Consider the following 17,274-nt stretch of genomic DNA (forward strand, 5'->3'; position numbering starts at 1 on the left):
GAAGCTTTCCCCAGCCTCCCAACCCTTCCTGAGCCTTTTTATGAGTGTGAGCATGTTGCCAACATTTTCTTAAACCCGCACGTGTTGCCAACCATCGGAGAGGGCTTTTCTTTTTTTAATTTATGTATATTACATATATATCTTTGGTCCCTGGGGTCCAGTTGTATCCAGATAATGTCGAGTTCCAGATAATGTGAATTCTGATGATCGAGGGATTACTGTGTTTATGTGTATGTATACATACATACATATATATAAATATATTGTTACATTCTGCGGCCGGCTGGAAGGATGGGATTTGTTTCTTTTAATTAACTGCCTTGAAAGCCAACACAAAGCACCCAAATTGTAAGCGGTAAAGGGAATGAATAAACTGACTTACCTTGATATCATATCTAAGTAAACAGAGAATTGGAGGTCGTCATGGTTGGGGGGAAAATTAACCAGTTAGTTACTTTAAACTGAATTTATTTACAAATGAAGCAAACAGGAAATTCAGATGAAAAGGCTGACGGAGCAGCAAGCAAGCACATACAATGTGCAGTAAAATTAGACAATGCATAGCAAATTGCTGAATACAAAAAGGCTACGGCCCTGAAATAGTTTAACATGCAATTGACCGTGAAGGCTGCTACTGGTTGAATGATTTTGTGGATAACGCACATGGGTATCAAGGGGCGGAACTGGCCAGTGTCCCAGACTGCTAATCAGAAGACTCTTGCACTTGGCAGGATGGCAGTTAGATGTCTATGCTAGGGATTTGTTCTAGGCAGGGACACAGACTGTCAGAGGGGCTGGAAAACAGGTTCTGGGAGAGAATTCCAGGGAAGCATTCGAAACGAATGAGTTTCTCTCACATGAACTTAAGTAGGCACGATGGAGGAATTGATCAATTAGATTTAATTAGTCCGTGGTAACACTAGGGAGGGAGTAATCTAATTCTAACCACTGAATTAATTTAATTTGAGTTTGCTAGTCATGAGGGGCAAGGGCTGTTAGGTTTTATTTGGATGAAGGGGGCCTTTGTTAGGAGAATGAAAAGTTGGAAATTCGGAAAATGGAGAGAAATTCACGAGAAGAAAAAGAGAGCTGGTGCAGGACCGAGTGCTTCTAGACTTACCTGATTCCTTCTGTGCTAGAGCTCGTTGCAGTAGATGAAATTGCAGCCCTGCAGGAGTCTCTCCTAAATCATCAACTCAGAAAGACGAAAGGGCACCACTCGACACTGTGGCGGTTGGGTACAGAGTGTGTGGCATTCAGGTCTTGGGTGCCACATTCGATTTTGTTTTCTTGGGTTGGGCATAGGACATCGGCGACCTGAAAGCAGTCACACAGCCAGTCTTAAGAAATAGGTCTTAAGGCTAAAGGTAGGCTAATATTTTACAGCCCCGGGTTTGCCCTTGTGGCCCTAATGGCAATCTGAACCCCCAAATCACCCGATACTGGTGCTAAGAGGTCGCTATTGTTTCCTCCCCAAGTCAGGTGATGTTGGGGGTTTCCTACATAAGTTCAACCCCCTTTTCATGGCATCTCCTCCAGCTTCCCTTATATTTGACTTTCTATCTAACTGGATAATGGGACGAATGGAATATATATAAGAATATTTATGTTTCTGTGAGTATGTGACACCACGTGACAATGTAGTGTTTTACAGCATTCAGCGCATAAGTGAATGCCTGATCATTTTCGGACTCAGCACAAGGTGTTTGAATGAATGTCACCTTAGATACAACTGTATCAGCGGCATGTGGACGAAAGTGCTCATCAGCATTTTGTCCCAAATGGTCTGGAAGCTATGTCTGGTTAGAACTTGAATATGGGTGTGTCGTGAAGAAGCGGTTTGTGCATTTGAATGTAATGAGGAATGATTTTTTTGGTAAGTGCTTGGGGCTTCTGTAGAATGCCATACATTCGTTTTGGAGCTGCCAAAGTGAGAGGACTCTTGGGCCAAGTTCCCTGCTATAAGGGTGAGTGTTAAGATGGACAGTAAATTCACATTTTGGTGGCTTATTTTTTGTATCATTTATCATTCATTTTATGGCGTTAATACTAATGGGAGATGCTTCTCTCTACAGATGTTTCGTGCACGAACACACCTACAAGTGAACATGGCCACTATGGAATACAGCTACTTAAGTGAACTGGTGACATAAAGACAAAATTAGAATGGAGAATAATTAATGACTGAAATGGGGATGAGAATTAATTCCACACATTATTATTATAATATAACTGTTTATTGTTTGGGGAGTGGTTCAGTAACTTTTTATTATCATGCAAATTTTTCATTTAAACTGTTATATGTTAGCTTTACAGAATAAACTATTTTTTCATAAACAATTTAATTTATACACACTAGATGTAGGGTATATAGTATTCATGAGAGAGAGAGAGAGAGAGAGAGAGAGAGAGAGAGAGAGAGAGAGAGAGAGAGAGAGAGAGAGAGAGAGAGAGAGAGAGAGAGAGAGAGAGAGAGAGCGCTCGACATGGCTACCAACACTTAGGTAAGCAACTGTCTGTTATTATTGTTATTACTGTAATAACAGATAAATTTGGTGGCAGGGGGAAAACACTATTTTTCAGTGTTATGATTTCACGCATAAGAGTGATGTATGAATGATGATAGCAATTAGGATATAGGTACATGGAAACACAATAGAAATAAGATATCATTTGACAATCTTGAAGCATAGGTAATGCAGAAGGGTTGGTAACTTGTTGCAGGGGAAAACTGCAAGTTAGCATGTTTATTGCAGATGCGGGTGGTGGCCACAATTGGAATCAGTCTTGATCAAGTTAGTATCCCAGTTAGAAATTGATTACTGAGCGCTTTAGCACGGGTTTAAATATAATCATATATTTTCTTGCCTTAGTTTAAAAGTACGATTACAGTTTTGCGGATATCAGTGGTTGAAGGAAATACTCGTATGTGGGGCAAGGAGAAAAAAAAGTGTTTGCTCATTCATAGGAGCAGGCAGGGTTTTTCCGTAGATTTGTAAGAGGATTTTCTACATTTTCGGTACCTTTGACAGATATTTTGAGGGATGATGTACAATTTTTGTGGGGTGAAGGTCAGCAGGTAGCTTTTCAGAAAGCCAAAGATGCTTTAATGAGTCATCCAGTTTTGAAGTGCCCTGATTTTATTTTACTGTTCACATTAGTGACAGATGCCAGTCAAGAAGGGGTAGGTGCATGTTTAATGCAGAAATTTTGACTGTAAGTTTCATCCAATAGCTTTTTATAGCAAGAAATTCAAAACACGTGGAAGTAATGGAAGGTTAATGGCGACAGTGGACAAAGAGGCTTTTGCAGTAGTGTCTGTTTTTTTTCATTTTAAAATGTTGCTTTTGGGGAATAAAGTTGAAATTCTTACAGATCATAACCCATTGTTGGATCTTTTAATAAACCTGATCTTTCTCCTAAAAGGACTAGGTAATTTTTGACAATTAGAGATTTTAATGTTAGGCTTAAGTACATCGAGGGTAAACATAATGTGGTGGCGGATGCTCTAATTAGGCATTTGGTGGACACAGAGGATGAACAAATGTGCAGTGCAGGTGGTGAGTATGTGGATTGGTATATCAATGTAGTGGAAATGAAACATGATGAGGATGAGGTTTTAGCAGAACCAAAGGCATTTCTTAGAGGTGAATTAGTGAAAAAGGATTATGGATTGCTTTATTCAGGTTTAGAATTAGAGGGTAATTTGTTGGTGAGGAAAATAAAATATAAGTTGAGAAGTAGTGAGGATAATGGAGATACAACACAAATCGTGGTACCAAAAGAGTTGGTAGTCCACATTTGGGGATTGAGAAGACGTTATCAGAAAGTCCATAGTTAGTACTTTTGGAAGAATATATTTTCATCAGTGGAGAAATTTGTGAAGGCGTGTTGTGTGCGTGTAGTTTACGTAAACCAGCGAGGGTAACATCGTGTAAACTTGGGTCTCTTCCTATCACAATCAGGACGTTTCAGAAGGTACATACAGATTTGCTAAAAAACTTTTATGAGTCGAGGTATAGACAAACACTTGTTGGTGATTACAGATAAGTTAAGAAGATTTGTGGAGATTTTCCCATTAAGAAATAAGACTGCAGAAGAGTTGCAGTTACATTTTTCAATAAATATATATGCAGATACGGAGTGCCAGAGATACTTATCATGGATAATGGGAGAGAATTTGGAAATAGAACGTTGGAATGTCTTACGGAAATTATGGGGGTAAAGAAGGCAAACATCCCTCCTTATAGGCCAAAAGCTAATGGGTTGTGTGAGCGAGCTAACAGGATAGTGCTCAAAGTTCTTAGAGTAACAGTGGGTGGTAATAATAATAATTGGGATAGATGTTTGGATATGGTCAGACATAGCATAAATACAATGGTTAGTGACACCATTGGTATGTCACTTGTGGAAGCGTTATTTGGTTATCCAGTTTGGGGTGCATTTGATTTATTATCAGTCCCTTAACGTTGTGATGATACGATTAAATTGTTAATTGCTACAGCTAAAGAAAGACATGCACATCTTAGGAGGAATCTTGAGTCAAGACACAAGCAATGGTTGCGAAAGTAATGCGAAATCAGACAGTGCAAGAGTTGCAGTTGGGGATAGTGCTTTTGAAGATAAATGTCAGGAATTAATTAAATTACAAATTGGGTCCCAAGTCTGAAGGGCTGTTTCGTGCTATAAAAGAGAAAAAGGGAAATAGGATCATAGTTTTAAATGAAGAAACGGGAGCGATGAAATTTAACACATATCTAAGATTAAAAAAACAACCTAATGTTTGTTTGTTTTTTGGGGGGTGTTTATTATTGTTTTTTTTCGTTCTCTTCATTGGTGTTAACCAATTATTTATGGTTTTTTTCTCTTTCGTCTGTTTTCAGATGCGGAGATTTAGCATACTTCTCGCCTTCGTGGGAAAGGTTTATTTAGGACCTGGTGTGATAGTTGAAGAGGGCCACGAGGTGTGGTTGGACGATGATAGAATTTTAATGAGTGTGGAATGAGGATCTTGTCATCAGCTAGAACGGAATTAGAATGTTCTTAGAATGATGTTGAAATGCTAATATGGACACTAGAAGAGGAAAATCTTAAACATGATTTGTCAAATCCTTTAACATGTTTATTCTCAGAGATTAATATTACAACGGACAGAATACAGGATAGAATTACAGAAACACTTACATGGGTTCTGGACACGAAATCAAATGATACGAAGCTTTCGTGTGGTCAAACTTGGAGGCATAAAAGAGCAGTAGTTGGCGGAGTAGCAGTTAACGGTCTTGTTGGAAGCTAGAGTAGCTGATCAGGGTAGAGTTTTGGAGAAATTATGTAGGAGAAACGCAAGCAGTTTGAGGGTTTGAGAAATTAAACGGTTGCTTCACTGCTGGAAGGGATTGGAGACCTAGACTGACAATCAGTTTACGGTTTTGGAGTTCTGAATGAAAAGGAGAATTTATAGATTTTAGGCAGTTTGAGGCAACTTGGCCATTCAGTGCTGAAAATAAAACGTTAATTTAGTAAAATTCACTGTTAATATAAGTTAAGTTGGAGTTTTACCAGACCACTGACATTAACAGCTTTGTTTAGGGCTGGTTCATATTACTTATTTCTGGCTAATAACCAATTGGTTAAGCAACGGGACTGATTTATAATCCGATTTTATAGCATGAATTTCTATCACAAGAAATAAATTCAAACTCTTCATCAGCCGGCATTCAGTGAACTGAAAATAAAACATTAATTTAGCTAAAATTCATCAAAAAGGGCTTTAAATTAAGATAAAAATTTTTAAAAAATATATCTAGTTAAAATTCATTAAAATTATAAATTACGATGAAAAAATTTCCAAAAAATATGTAGTCTTATAATACAAATTAAATTTGTAAAATCTGTTAAAAATGTTAAATTCTGAAATAAAGTTAATTTTCTTTAAAAACATAATTTTACTTACATCACAATTATCACCAAGTATCTCACTCATGGACCTGCCATAGAGTGAGGTAACCCTCCTTTCTAGGGTAAAAATTGGGCAATCAATTAATAAATGCTTTACAGGCAGTCCCCGGTTATCGGCGGGGGTTCTGTTCTGAGGGTGTGATGATGACCGAAAATCGGCGATTTATGCGTTTTTTTTTTTGGCGATTTTCGGGGCTTATCAGTGCTGAAAAGCGCCGATTTTCGGTTATCGGCACCTCTATTAGGTATATATCAGCGCCAATACATCGGCGCTGATAAGCGGAAATCGGCGATTTTCTACTGTTAAAACTTCCTAACAGGAACTGCAGACTGGGGCCTGTCTCCCTTCTCTTTGCTTTAAGTATCTATGCATGTCATGCATATGTCCTATATGCAGCCTTGTTAAAATAATGCTAGCCCTCCGATCTGGATGATCTGACAACTGCCATCTCTTAACCTATGGCCGAATGGCCTTCATCTGCATATTACCAGTTATATTTTCCCAACCAATTTGCCACTTCCTACTTACATACATATGGATGACTTGCTTAAAATCAAAGTAGGGAGGTTTATGAGAGCCTGATTATGTAATCTTATCGATTCTTTAGCTGCCTTATCGGCTCTCTCATTCCCATCTAAACCTACATGACCAGGTACCCAACAAAAGCTCACCCTGATACGCTTGCCGAAGTATATATGAGCGCCAGCCATTCCTGTACTTCTTGTACAAGGTGGTGGAAGGGGATCAACTGTTTCAATGACGATAAAAGAAGGGGGTAATTCCTTCTTGATTATATAATTTCCTACCACTACTGCACAGCCAACTCCATACTCCAACTTAGAGCCATCAGTAAATATGCTCTGCCTCTGTGTTGGAGGGAATACTGATGAAATTCTATTCTAATTTCTTCACTGGAAATATGTTTCTTCCCTCCAACAACTGGGCATATATCAGTAAGTGATTTGCATCAAGGTGGAGAGTTAGGGAATGCAACCTGTGCTATTGGTGTTGTCAATATGCCAACATCTCTACTTTCTCTTTCAAGTCTTACCTCCAGAGGTTTGGGTAATCAGTGTCTATTTGCTGCCCGATCTACTGGGGCTTTCACATACTTATAATCTGGATTGCTGTTAGAGGTTAAGGATTTGGATATGTACCTTAAGCTTAGTTCTTCCCTGTGGATTGAAAGAGGTGGTAAGCCCGAGTCTACATATATACTAACTACAAGGGAAGTGCTGCATGCCCCTGTACATATCCGTAATCCTAAGTTAGGTACTACATCTAATTTTTCTAGGTTAGTTTTATAAGAAGATCCATTGATTTGACAGGCATAATCCATCTTGCTTAAGCATAAAGATATATAAAGCTTAAGCAGAGTTTTTCGGTCTGCTCCCCAATCAAAATGTGATATCACCTTCAATATATTTAGTGACTGTTTAACTCTGTTGGCCAAGTCATCTATGTGAGGGCCAAAGGTAAGTTTCTTATCAAATATTACCCCACGACACTTAACTTCATCTTCATAAGGTAAGATATTGTCTTTTAAGAAAATAAGTGGAGATGCCAACCCTGTTGGCATCTCCACTTATTTTCTAGTTCATGTGAATCTGATGGCTTTAGTTTCATGAGGTGAAAACTTAAATCCCCTAGCATCTGCCCACTTTGAAGCTGCATTTATTGCAGTCTGAACCTTCCTGCAGGCTTGTGCAGCAGTAGATCTGTTGCAGTAGATAGCAAAGTCATCTACAAATAATGATCTTTGGACCCCAGTTGGTAGGTCGACCATCAGACTATTGATTGCTATCGCAAATAAGGTAACACTTAGCCGTTACCTTGAGGGACACCTCCTTCTTGCATATAGGAGGGGGATAATGCAGATCCGATGCGAACTTTTAGGTAGCGATCTGATATAAAATCTTTAATAAAATAACACATATTGGCTCTAATGCCCCAAGAAGCCAACTGCTTCAGAACACCATCCCTCCAAATGGCATCATAAGCTTTCTCCGTGTCAAAGAAGGCTCCGACTTGATTCTGGATGGCAAAAGCATTTTGGATCTCCCTTGATAACATTAATAGTTGGTCTATAGTACTTCTATTTTTTCTGATTCCAAATTGCCTATTGGATACAAGGTTTTTCGTTTCTTAATACCAGACCAGTCTGTTATTCACCTTTCTTTCAAACAGCTTACATGCACAACTTATGAGAGCTATAGGCCTGTAACTTTGAGTTAGTTCTGGGTTCTTACCAGGCTTAAGACTGGAGACTACAACTGACGTCTTCCATGACTTTGAAGAGGTATGAAGTTTCCAAAGATCATTAAGAGTATCCAAGAGGAATCCCCTATTGGTCTCTGGAAGGTGCTTTAACATTTCATACCTAATATCATCCTCTCCAAGGGACGCTGATGATAAGTTAGCTAAAGCATTCAGCATCTCGTCCATGGTGAAAGGCATATTGAAAGCCTCTGTATTATTGGACTGAGGTGGAATTATCGATGTAGAATTTCGTATTTGCTGTAATTCGGGAGAGCACTGTGTTGCACTGATACTTTGGCAAAGTGCTTGCCAAACATCTCTGCCACTTCTTTAGGATCAGATATATATCCATTCTTTACCTTTAGTATAGGCAGTGGGTCTGGAATGTATTTACCTTGCAATTCCCTGATCTTATTCCAGATTTAGCTGGATGGCGTTTTTGCAGAGGCCTCCGAGATGTACTTTATCCATGATTGTCTCTTAGCCTTTTTCACAGTTCTTCTCTGCATTGCACAAGCTCTGGCATATATTTTGTTTGCCTCACAGGGTGATCTTAAATATCTATGAAAGCATGTTCTAGTGACTTTCCTAGCAACTGAACATTCCTTATTCCACCAAGGAACGGCTGGAAGCCATGGCAAACCTGCAGTTCTAGGCAAACATTTCTCTGCACTATCTAGTACCACTTCAGTAAAGTGCTGATAAGCTTGAATTGGAGGAGGGAAGCCCTTGGAACTTTTTTCAATGAGTGTTACTCTTTCACATGAACTCTAATCTGCTTCACCTATTTTCCACTTTGGGAGGCATGGGGATGGAGTATTATGAATTTATTTCAGATGTATGGGCCAATGGTCACTGCCATATAGGTTTTTACTTCCTGACTTCCTGGTATTCTAGTGCAAGAGCCGCGGAACATATAGTTAAATCTATTGCCGAGGAGGAATTATGGTATACATCATACCTTGTTGGTGATCCATTGTTCAGTAAAACTATATCGTTCATGTCAGGTAACTGCTCAATAATGTTACCCCATCTATCATATACATTACCCCCCCAAAGGGTATGTTTTGCATTAAAATCACTCATTAATATGAATGGGGATGGCACTTGGTCAATTAGGTACTGAAGGTCAGAAATATCTAAATGCCTGTTGTAATCAGATATATCATATATGTGATCTTCCAATCTAGGCTGCATATATCGAGAACACAGCGCAAGCCTGAAGTACAGCGCCAAGTTGGATGATGCTGCATTTTACAGATTTATGGATAATAAAACCTGTGCCTCCTTGAGCTCTTTCTCCTGGTTGAGGAGGAGATCTGTAGAAATTATAATTTAAACCAGGGGCATAAAATTTGTCCCCAATTTTGTTTCTTGGAGACATATTATCTTTGCCTCTGAATCCCTGATTAGTGTTTTGATTTGTTCAGCACCTGAAAAAATACCCCGACAGTTCCACTGTAAAATTTACTTTATTTATGTGTAAGTTTTTCAGAGTCTTTTACCTTGATAAATTTGTTTCTTTGGGATGTTGAATTTATGGATGGTCTTTGGATCTGTGGCTTTCCATTGGTACCCTTATTATTTTCTCTTTAGCTATTAACTTCAGGATGAGGATGGATCTCTGCTACTGTGCTTTTTTAATCAAAATGCTGTACTCCTTTGGTCTAACTGAAATGCCAGTACAGTTCCTGTTAAGTTCAGGGTTACCATCATTTTCATTTTGGCTGTGGGGAGATGGAGGAGGGGAGAAAGATGGAGTTCTCTCTCTTTTCCATATTTTATTTTTGTCTAATTCCTTTTCTTGGAGCAGAGAATCTATTTCAGATACTTCATCTATTGTAGGAGATGGTAAAGGTATGGGTAGATTTTCTTCACCAGGTGGTGCCTTACCTACCTTAGGAGGTGACTTACCTCCTTTAGAGGAGAGTGCTCTTGCCTTGCCAGGCTGAGCACTTGACCCAGAAGGCTGGGCCTCTACGACAGGGGATGGAGGAACTGTTACAGAGGAAGAAGCTCCTGTACTGACTGGATCCCATGTGGTATTAAAGGGTAAGGGATTCAGAGCTCTAGCATAGCTCTTAGCTGTCCGTATTTCTCTTTTTGCTTGATCTATGCTATGTGCTCAGCATTTTCTTTATTTACTGCTGCTTGCTCAGGTTTAAATTCTTCACATTTTTTATCACTGGATTTGTGATCCAAGCGACAATTAACACACTTTGGAGCCTGAGAGCATAAACTATGTTCAGGGGTTGAACAATTAATACAAACTCGAGGGTTTTTGCATACTCTTGATGGGTGGCCAAACCTGAAGCAGTTAAAACACAGCATAGGTTTTGGGTTGAAGGGTCTTACTCTCTCTTTCGTTTTCAAATGTGACATGGGATGGCACATTTGGGTCCTCGAATGTCAAAATGATCATGTTTGCATTAGGTATCTTTTTAACCTTCCATACTGATGGTGGGCTGATTTCTAGGATTTCTTCTTCTGGGAATTCATACAGGTCTTTGTCAAAGATTACCCCTCTCCCATACCTGAAGTTCATGTGGGGTCTGATCTCTTTTAGCATTTCATTATCTTTTACCTGCATCAAACTCAACAACCATGCTTGGGTCTTTGATTTTGCATGAATAAGAATTTTTCCTTTACCTAATCGAGATATCTCACCACTCTTTCTGCTTCCTACTTTTTTGTGGAAGTATCTACTGAATTTATAACAGTTATATTTTTCCTCCTTTGCTGTTGCTACCAGCCACATAGGAAGTTTGAGAGTCCTTGCTGAAATGTTCTTCCATTGGCTTTGATGTCTTCTACAGCCCATTCAGCAGGGTATAGGGCCATCCATATTTCTAGGAGTTTTGTCAGTCAAACTTCCTCTTATGGCAGATTGGCATATTTCTAGTGTCTCTCAATTCTGCATCTGGCTTTGAAAGCATCTTTATGTTTTTAAGTAGCCCAAACTTCCTGCTTAGTTTCTATTTCAAGACAGTTCATTCTAATTTCCATTATTGGAACAAAGGTACTCAGAGTAGTAGAGATGGTTTCATAATCACATTCAACTGCAGATGCTCAATATGCAATACTCTCAAATCTTTCGCATTCACTGATTTGATATTACTGTCTTTGGAGGTTGCAGCAGTCATCAACTGTGCCAAGTTAGTACCATCAAAGGGCCCAGGAGTACATGAAACTTTACTTTTTATTTGTCATAAAGATTAAAATTTATATGTAAAAAAATTTAAACCTGAAAACCTTAAAAAGATATCATCAGGCTTTCATGAAGTTTATTCTTCCCCCCATGGCACAAGTGAGAACCGACTCCCAAATGTCCGTGTCCCTACCCTACCCCACAGAGGATGGCACAACATGATTAGAGTGGCCCAAGTGTAGGCCAAACCTGCTTGCTAGGACTAGGAATATTACAAGAATACAACCATCCCCACCCTAATCATATTATGGGCAAACTGGATAGAATGCCAAGAGTCCTATCCCCAGAACCACACCCCCTGGAACCCGTGGTCCAGCCCTAAGAATAGTTCTGCCTTTGAGCTATCAATCTGACAACTCTCAGGTCTGAACATTACCAGGCAATTGATGGTCCTACCACAGTTCCCACTATTTAGCTTCGGATATAAACCCAATCCCAGCTATGATATCTTTTCCTATTTATCAGGTCCAATCAATTTTACAAAAAGCGAAAAATTCCACAAAATTAGTCCATAGAAATATTTAATAATATATGAGACTCTTGGACTCAAACCTAGAAACAAATTCCTGAGGTTCAAGAGCCCCCTCACCATGTCATGGTGGTCTCACATCGAGGGGGATACTGAAAAGGAGACCGAATCTTTGTTAAATGAGATTACATCTCAAGTAAAAGCTGTAACACCGGCTTCAGAAGGGCTTATCTCTTAAGACATTTTGCCTACAGGGGTGTTAGAGTTAAATTTGGGGAATGTGTCTTACGAATGGGGCCCCACCATAATTTTTGCAGGTAGTGATTTATATAGATACTATGGGATAATAAAGGTATGTTTATCAGACAGAGGGTTGATTGTTAAAATTCCAACAAGTGATAAAGAACCTTTTCGTAGTTATATAATAAGGTCTTTTCCTAGTGCTGTACATATAATAATACGCTTGTGATGTTGGAGGGAATGGAAACTATGTGTATAACAGGCAGCATATATCAGTCGTCAGCTATCGATTATAAAGACAGGCATACGTTGGTCTGCGTTGATCCATAATAAATATGTTTGTGACAATAACGGTTTTACATTGAGAGATATCACTTTAGGGGATTGTGAGTTTCTGTTGACACATGATGTGACAGCTACAAAGTGTAGTTTTCTATCAGTTCCTGACGACTATATGGTGGTCCCCATGCAAACATCCACAGCAGTCTTTTGTAGAAGCTGCAGAATTGCCAAAACCTGCAGGAACTCATCAACATCGTTCCTTTTAGAGGGGTCGCAGTTGTATGACGGAGGGTCAACATACTTTCCACAGAGTTCATCATACTCAGCAGGAAGGTATATAATTCGACAGCAAACATCTTCCTGAAGCATAGGCATCATCACCATGATTTGGTGGAATTACCAGCTGTAGAGGAAATAACACCGTTGCCGGCGTTAGAAGGGGAAGAGGAAGAAACTCACTATATAAAACTGTTATATAATCATAAGTTGGTGCTACCGGGTGTTCTAGCTGCATTGTTAGTATTTATCGTGATAATGAGCACTGCCATATTTCTGAGGTGCAAAAATATGTGTTGTTTCAGGGAGAAGCAATCTGTAAGTATTGAAATGACAGTGAACCATGAAGCTGCAATTAGAAATTGAGGAATTATGATTTATGTCGAGGTCAACACAAAGGGATTGCCGAGCACTGTTTCTGCGAGTACATGACACAATGTGACAATGTAGTGTTTTGCAGCATTTAGTGCATAGGTGAATGCCTGATCATTTTTGGACTCAGCACAGGGTGCTTGAACGAATGTCACTTTAGATACAGCATAGGCAAAAGTGCTCATCAGCATTTTGTCTCGAATGTTCTGGAAGCTATGTCCGGTCAGGACCCGAATATGGGTGTGTTGTGAAGAAGGGGTTAGTGCGTTTGCGTGTAATGAGGAGTAGTTTTTGGGGTAAGTGCTTGGGGGTTCTATAGAATGCCATACATTCGTTTTGGAGCTGCCAAAGTGAGAGGACTCCGTGGCCAAGTTTCCTGCTATAAGGGTAGGTGTTAAGCTGGGCAGTAAATTTACATTTTGGTGGCTTATCATTTTGTTATCAATACTTTATCGTTTATTTTATGGCGTTCTGGAGTGTCACAGACTAAGTTGGTTTTAGTACTAAAGGGAGATGTTCCTCTCTACAGATATTTCACGCATAGACACACCTAAGTGAACATGGCCACTATGGAAAATAGCTACTTAAGTGAACTGGTGCCAAAAAGGCAAAATTAAAATGGAGAATAATTAGTGAAAAATGGGGATGGGAATTAATCCCACACTTTATTATTACATTATAACTGTTCAGTGTGTTTGGGAAGTGGTTCAGTAACTTTCTATTATCATGCATATTTTTCATTTAACCTGTCACACGTTAGATTTACAGAATAAACTTTTTTTTTATAAACATGATTTAATTTATACATACTAGATGATGTAGGGTATTTAGTATTCATGAGAGAGAGAGAGAGAGAGAGAGAGAGAGAGAGAGAGAGAGAGAGAGAGAGAGAGAGAGAGAGAGAGAGGAAGCCCACTCGACATGGCTACCAACACTTCAGGTAAGCAATTGTCTGTTATTGTTGTAACATTACATATATATATATATATATATATATATATATATATATATATATAATATATATATATATGTATATATATATATATGACAGTATATATATATATAAATATATATACCTACATACTTATATATACAGTAATCCCTCAATTACCCAGATTGCCATTATCCGGAACTTGATACTATCCGACACACCTGGACTAGGCACCAAGACCCCAAAGTTATATGATATATATAAATTAAAAATTAAATAATTTCCAAATGCAATACTGCACGGCCTCAGCAAAATGTTGATAGCACTGCTTACACTCAAAAAGACTGAGAAAGGGTTTTGGGGAGTGGGAGAGGCCTGGAGAAGTTTCCAATGTGGGACTGGGTGGGTCAGATGGCTGGGCTCTATGGAAGAGGAGGGACAGTAAGGCTGTGTAGAGGAACTCACTTAGAGAAGGGTTGTTTTGGAAGATGGGTAGAGCTGGGGAGCAGTTTCCCTGGCTGGGAGGGGTTGGGGATGCAGTGTTGGATGGGTGAAGAGGGCTAGGTAGACATCTGACTTCCTGGAGCTTGTTTTGTTTCGTGTTGTGCTTATGAATTTTTAATTTATATTTTATGCTATTACTTTAATTTTTACTCTATTTTCTCAGTTCTTATTTTTACAAGCCAAAAGATGAATGCAATCAGTGTGTGTGTAGGGTACATACATATGCACACACTCATTCGCTGGTGTCAGTGAACATATTAGAGCTTGTTTTGTTTGTGTTGTTATGCTTATGATTTTACACATTATGAAAGGATATGTACAGTGCAGTTACTGTAATGTAACAAAGCAAAAGTAGTAGTAGTAGTAGTAGTAGTAGTAGAGAGAGAGAGAGAGAGAGAGAGAGAGAGAGAGAGAGAGAGAGAGAGAGAGAGAAACAACTGAGGTATTGCTTACATTGAAGCCTATACAGTAACACATACACTCCACCTTTTTTTTCATATTTTATGCTATTCTCATTTTTACTTTTCTGTAAAAAAAAAAAAAGCTATTGAGATGGCTTTGTCTGTCTACCCACACTTTTTCTGTCCGCCCTCACATCTTAAAAACTACAGAGCTCAGACAGCTGCAAATTGGTTATGTTGATCATCCACCCACCAGTCATTACACAATACCAAATTGCAGCCCGCTAGCCTCAGCAGTTTTTATTTTTTTAAGATTAAAGTTAGCCATAATTGTACTTCTGGCACCGCTATAGGTACCAACAACACAGGACACCACTGGACCGTGGTTGACTTTCATGGGCCGTAGCCAAGGCCACCAATGGACCGTAGCTGAGTTTCGTGGATCGCAGCTAAGAGTTTCATGGGCCGTGGCTGAAAGGTTTCATACAGCATTATGTGCTGTACAGAAAACTTGATTGCATCGAAGAAACCTCGGCGTATTATTTACTTATTTTAACAACCGAAAAGATTAATGCAATCATGTACATAGGGGCAAGTATGTACTCAGGCACTAATTCACTGGCGTCGGTGAACTTGCTAGAGTTTGCTGTTTCGTGTTGTTACACTTACGATTTTCCACATTTTATTAAAGGATATGTACAGTACTGTACTGTGCTGTAAAAAGCAAAAGAAAAGGAGAAGACATACAATATATACACACACACATATATATATATATATATATATATATATATATATATATATAGTTTTATATATACTGTATATATATAATATATAGATTTATATATATATTATATATATACATATATATATATATACATATACATATATATATATATATATATATATATATATATAGATATATATATATATATATATATATATATATATAGAGAGAGAGAGAGAGAGAGAGAGAGAGAGAGAGAGAGAGAGAGAGAGAGAGAGCAACTTATCATTGAAGCTTGAAGCAAACACACTCCTTCACTTTTATTTCAAATTTTTCTCATTTATATTTTTACTGTATTTTTCTTATTTTTTTATTTTAACAGCCAAAAATATAAATGCAGTTGTGTGCATAGAATATGTACGTACATACTTATGCACACACTCTTTTGCTGGCATTGGTGGCACCAGATTTAAGTTACAAATAGCACAACCTGTTAACAACATCCGCAAATTTGTATTTTTAACATTTTTACAATATAAGATGTAATATCAAGTTATAAAATATTCTCTTTTTATGATGTGTGCTCATCATACTTTCAGTCAACTATACACGTAATGAAATATTATACAGTGAATCAAGCAAAGCAAAAAAAGGGCAACGAGTGATTACAGTACTACTGTAAGAAACGTACACACGCACACACTATATGAAAGTAGTTTACTTTTTTGTGTAAGATGTATTTTGGGGCAAACTATAATATTGTTTGCATAAACTCTCGTGTTGTGTTGCATAAGAGAGAAGAAAGGGTTTACTTTTTTTGTGTACAATATGATGTATTTTACAGTGTTTTGGGCAAATGAAAAACCTCAAGTAGCCTGCATTTCGCGTCATACTCGAGAAAAAGAAGCTGTTTACTTTTTTTTTTGTTTATTGTATATTTTGGAGGATTATAAAATTTTGTGTGAACTATTGTATTGTGTTGCATACAAGAAAAAAGGGGTTTATTGTAATTTTACAGTGCTTGGGAAGAATGAAAAACATTGTGTCCTATCATACTGCGGGTCACATACGAGTACAAAAGAAAAAGAAGTACTTTACTTTATTGTTTTTCAAGTGTATTTATGAAGTTTATTTTGTTACAAATATGGGACAATTAGCAGAAATTTGCTTTTTGCATAAGGTTTTCAGTTTAAAGTGTAATGGTTGTTGTTTATAAGTATACTTAGTATGCGTTATTAACAAGATTAGATGAGGAAGGGTACGGAGTTGCCTTGCATACCCGTAGATTTTTTACTCGCCGTTATCCAGATTTTGCCATTATCTGAGAGGGCCTTGGCTCTATTAATCTGGGTAATCGAGGGATTCCTGTATTTATATATTTACATATTTATGTATACAAGTAATCTTTCGATAATCTGGATTCACCTTACCAGGATCTCGACATCATCCGGACGCAACTGGATCCCGCCTATTTATTGGTGAGAGTGTCACATAACCTGGCATTGTTCATACCCTTTCCACTACAGCAATGCCTCCTCCACCAAGTTCCATATTCCAAAGATGTCTCTGCCACTTTCATTGAGTCTAGTCATCTTTAACGCCTAATGAAGTACACTGCTTGGCAGAGAATAGTGGCATAGTATCTA

Source organism: Macrobrachium rosenbergii, chromosome 5 (genome assembly GCF_040412425.1).
Source record: "Macrobrachium rosenbergii isolate ZJJX-2024 chromosome 5, ASM4041242v1, whole genome shotgun sequence".
Classification (NCBI taxonomy): domain Eukaryota; kingdom Metazoa; phylum Arthropoda; class Malacostraca; order Decapoda; family Palaemonidae; genus Macrobrachium; species Macrobrachium rosenbergii.